Below are 4,679 nucleotides of genomic sequence, written 5' to 3'. Positions count from 1 at the left end.
CCAAACAAGGTACTATTAATACACTTAATTAATGCATGTATTATTTTTGCTAACACACTCTATCAAATGATCCTAAAGGATTTTCCTTCATTGTAATTAACTCTAAAATCATCCATCAAGAAAATAAGAAGTGTTCTCTCTTCTCTTTACTTTATTCTTTTTATTGTTTTATATAGTTTCATAACATTTTCCAGTTTTTTACAATTTTTTTATTTTATGCTTTTTTTTAATAAGATTTTTTTTTATTTTTAGACCTAAAAATTGTGAAAAAGCTATTTTTTCTATTCAAATCGTAATAGGACGGATGCCAACAATCTCCTCGCGTGTAAAATAATTCTACGGCCCCAACATGAAGTTTATTTCGAAGAAACACAATTATTTCTGGATGTGGCGTTGGACCAAAAATAGCATCTATGCAACACGCTGCTGAGTTTCAACTTTGACGAAGTTGTCAAATTGAGAAAGGAGGGGGAAAATAGGAAGAAGAAAAGAGGGCAGAATATGAATCAAAGGGTAGCAGCTAGAGGGAGGTCATCCGGAACCTATGGGTCTGATTTCTCCTACCGCATGGTCGTCGATTTCAGTATTCTCTCCTCTTTTCCATTTTCCCCAGCTCCCACTTTCATTTAAATCTCCTTAAATTTAATTACTGCTAATTCTCTGCTAGGATACACAAAAGTTGCAAACGCAAAGTCCCGTCTCGCCAAATTGATCTTCGCTCAGGTTTGCACATTGAATTTGTGTTGTCTACATACTATTATCCCATTTTGACGCATTATGTTTTGAAATAACAACAATATTGATGTATCATACCACAAAATGTATCATGTACTGCAGGTAGTCACTCAATTGATGATAGCAGCTAATGTATTTGTTTCATTTATAAACAAGGAGTCTCCCAATAGAGTTTGCGTTTCTTCTCTTGAAGTTGGATTCTTCTCTATCCTAGCAGGGGAACTAGGTTTGCTACTAAATCTCATTTGTGAGCTAATCAGTTTGGTCCTTCACCTTTTGATGGAACATTCTATCTTGTTATAATTAGGTCGAAAGAGAAGCCGATCTAACCTTTTGAAGTTTTTTGCCTTTGGATCATCCATGTTGATCTAGTTGTCAGTGGCATATCTTGCTATGAGCAATATCTCATTGGAGGTACGGTTATGTAGTTATTCATTCTGATGAAAAAGAGTGCTACTAGTTGCTGTTTGAAGGAAGGTAGCTTGTTATGGTTCAACTTTCTTTCTTTATGGCCAAAAAGAAAAAGGAAAAAGAAAAAAGGTTCCACTTGTCTCTTACTCTTCCTTATCACCACCTGGTATTCCCTTTGTCAAAGATTCCCTGCCCTGAGTTCACCAGTCTCGCCGTTCCCTCTTTCACTCTATAGTTGCCTCTTTAAGCATCAAAGTGACCAATTGATATGTTTTATCTCATTGTCAATGAGGTTGGGAAGTGACTTTGGCATTGTTCCAAATATCTTTCTTAGGAAGTAAAAGAATGCCATCAAGCACTTAGTACGTTTACTTGTTTGGAGTTTACAAATTGCCATCTTTGTTGCCTATCTACTTTTTCATTCCTTCGGATCTAGTCAACCACTTGCAGTGATCCCTTCTCAATTGCAAGAAGTTGGTCATTCTTTTGATTTTATTTGAATTTGCTTCTTTCGTTGATTTCATGCTATCATTTCGGCTTGATTAAAACAATCTAATGATGTTATTATGTATTTGCTTCTTTCTTTGATATTTTGCTGTCATTTGTACTTGACCAAAAATAATCTACTGTTGTTATTTTGTAGACTTTCCAAAATTTTACAAGTTTGGATACTCTAAAGGTTGCAGTTGTCCTACTAGGTAAGCTTCATATTGAAAAGCTGGTTCATCATATGCTGCATATAATTGATGTATTGACCATGTTCTTGTTCTACACGATTTGTGGTATAACTTTTTGCTATTGGTACAACCATTTCTCATATTAATAACATGGCACCTCCTAAGAGGGCTTCTTGATTATTATTTTAACTCTGGATTATTCCAAATGTGTTTGACTGACTAAAGAGAGGGTTCTTATGTGCTATGGCTTCAACAGAGATGCTGCTGTAAGTTGCCTTTATAAATGCAATTTCTGAAACCTTTCCTGATTAACATTATCTGATGAGCTTTTTACGTGTTCAACCATAGCCTGTTAGTGTATAAGTCCGGTTGTACCTAGCTTTTGTTTTTTCTTTCTCTTCTCAGTAAATCCAGCACCGTTTGCTAATCTATCTATGTGGCTAGACTATTTTTAGGCTATCATTGTTTGCTGAGGAATATTGTCATGCCCCGAGAGGGTACCCTAGGCGTGGCCGGCACTCGAAAGCCATTTTTGGCCTCCAAGCGAACCACCTGGTCCATTCACACATTCATTCAAACACATTCTCTCAGCGGAAGACTCATTCAATGAAGTACTATTCATAATTTAGGGCCAAAGGCCAAATAACTATCAAATCAACAAACAGTTATAGAAGAACTACTCAAAGAACAATCCAACATTTCTACACTCCGGTCTATTAAGCCTCTATAAACAATCTGGGAGGTGCGAATGACAAGCCCATGGCTACCAACAATCAAAATAAAGGAAACAACACAAAACTATACAAGAAACTCAACATCCTCCGAAAACTAAGAGGACTCACCAACTAACTGGGAGTGTGTGGATCTTCAACGGTGCGCCGGTTGATGATCTCTAGTACCTGTCTCTGCATGATGAAATGATGTAGGCCAAATGGCGTCAGTACATGGAATGTACGAGTATGTAAAATGGCCGAACGAAACAACATCAGAAGGAACAAAATCAACTCGGGAATCTCAACTCAGAAAGAAATACAACTCAACAGGCGTCCTAAGTCTAAGCAAGAATATAGTTTAGACGGGACCAAATCATATACAAATCAACTCAATCCGACTCAGAGTACTTCCAGGACCTATGTGGGAGTTTCTCTTATCCGACAACCATCACTTATGAGCCAGTGAAAGTACAACAAACCGACGTTGTTGCCGCGTCTGTTCATACTTTCGCCAGGGTATGAACGAATCAACCAATCATGGATCCAATCCAACCAAGTCCTATAATGTCAGGATAATAATTTTAGGGAAGCATCCGACTTTAACGGTTTAATCCCCTCCTACTTTTGGCGACGTAGTTATTGGATTCGAGTATGGACTATACTCTTGCCCAATTTGGTGATCGATAATCCTCCCAAGACTCAATGCTCATAAAACTCCATCCAATCAACTCAATCAAATCATATCGACAAGTCTCATTACAACCTTGTCAACTCATCAACTCTATCACAATCAAACCTCTCCCAATCATGCAATTCGATCATTCCCAATCATATTTTTCAAGAGTAGATTAAATATGCACTTATAACAACATACAAATCTATCCAATCGTTCCTCTATTCATTTAATAAATCTTTTGGGACTCACCACAACTCCAAGGTTTTAAATCAACAATTCAAGATAAACAACATATTTAAGAAAATTAGCATTTTTGTCATAATTCATATAGTTAAAAAAAATCAATAAAGCATGTTTACCAACTCATACTCACATGAAGGTTCTTTCTAGAAATTTTGTTTTCTCAACAACATCAACATAACAAGAATCACATTAATGGGTGACAAGACTCATTTGGACATAGACTTATCAAGAAACTCTATTCTTATGAATATTTAACCTCAAGGAAAGTGTAGGGCACATGGGTGGACTCAACCCATGTTTTGAGTAGCCTTACATACCTTAGAGAAGACTTGAAGAAAACCTTGATGTTAGGTCTTCAATGGAAAGCTTGAATCTCGAAGCTCTTGGAGGCACTTCTTATTGGAGAAGGATTTGGAGAAGAAGAGGAAGAGAGGGAAATTTTCTAGGGCTTTTAGAGAGAGAGAGAGAGACTAAAAATGGTCCCAAAACATGCTAAGGATGATACATATATAATTTGGGAAAATTCCCAAATTGTCCTTTCTTCAAAAATCTGGAAAATAGGCCAAAAACACTCTTGGTGCGATAGTGGCGCGTCGCGCCACTGCGGCGCCAAGTCGAATAGGCTAAAAACCTGCACATCTTTTAGTGGCGCATCGAGCCAAGGACCAAACTACTGAGGCTTGTTCCTGGCACGATAGTGGATCGTCGCGCCCTTACAGCGCCAAGCCCAAGTTTTTGGGGTTCTAGGAAAATAGGCTTGAAAAACCTGCACACCTCGTAGTGGCGCGCCGTGCCAGGGGCCAAACTATTGAGGCTTGTTCCTGGCGCGATAGTGGCTCATCGCGCCACTGCGGCGCCAAGCCCAGATTTCCAGCAGTTGCAACCTAGGCCTCAAATTCCTGCCGTGCTAGTTCATCTTAGGATCGTCATATCTTTTGACTCCGAACTCCAAAAATTACATTCTTGGTGGCGTTAGAAAGAAGACTCGATGACCTTTAATTTAATAAGTCGTGGGCCACCCAGATTGTCGTCTTTCAAAAGATAGGGTCATTAGAAGTCGACCCCTTATACGTACTCATCCTAAAACCTAGCCATGACGAATCTTTTGGACTTAGCTTGGTCCTAGGGGTCCTTTGTGACCCCACATCACCTCCAACACTCTTCAATTACTTAGGGAATCATCTTAACTCATGACTATACTTCACAATAATAGAGTTTGACCCT

The 4,679-nt window shown here is 38.4% G+C and overlaps 1 pseudogene; it reads left to right on the top strand.

Moving 5' to 3' along the window:
• The first annotated feature begins 501 nt into the window (after positions 1 to 501).
• LOC129894212 (uncharacterized) lies at positions 502 to 2,000 on the top strand (annotated as a pseudogene).
• Positions 2,001 to 4,679: the final 2,679 nt, after the last annotated feature.

The sequence above is a fragment of the Solanum dulcamara genome, chromosome 7 (assembly GCF_947179165.1).
Source record: "Solanum dulcamara chromosome 7, daSolDulc1.2, whole genome shotgun sequence".
NCBI classification, from domain to species: Eukaryota; Viridiplantae; Streptophyta; class Magnoliopsida; order Solanales; family Solanaceae; genus Solanum; species Solanum dulcamara.
Note: the sequence above shows the minus strand (reverse complement) of the source record. Positions and strands in the feature narration are given on the sequence as shown.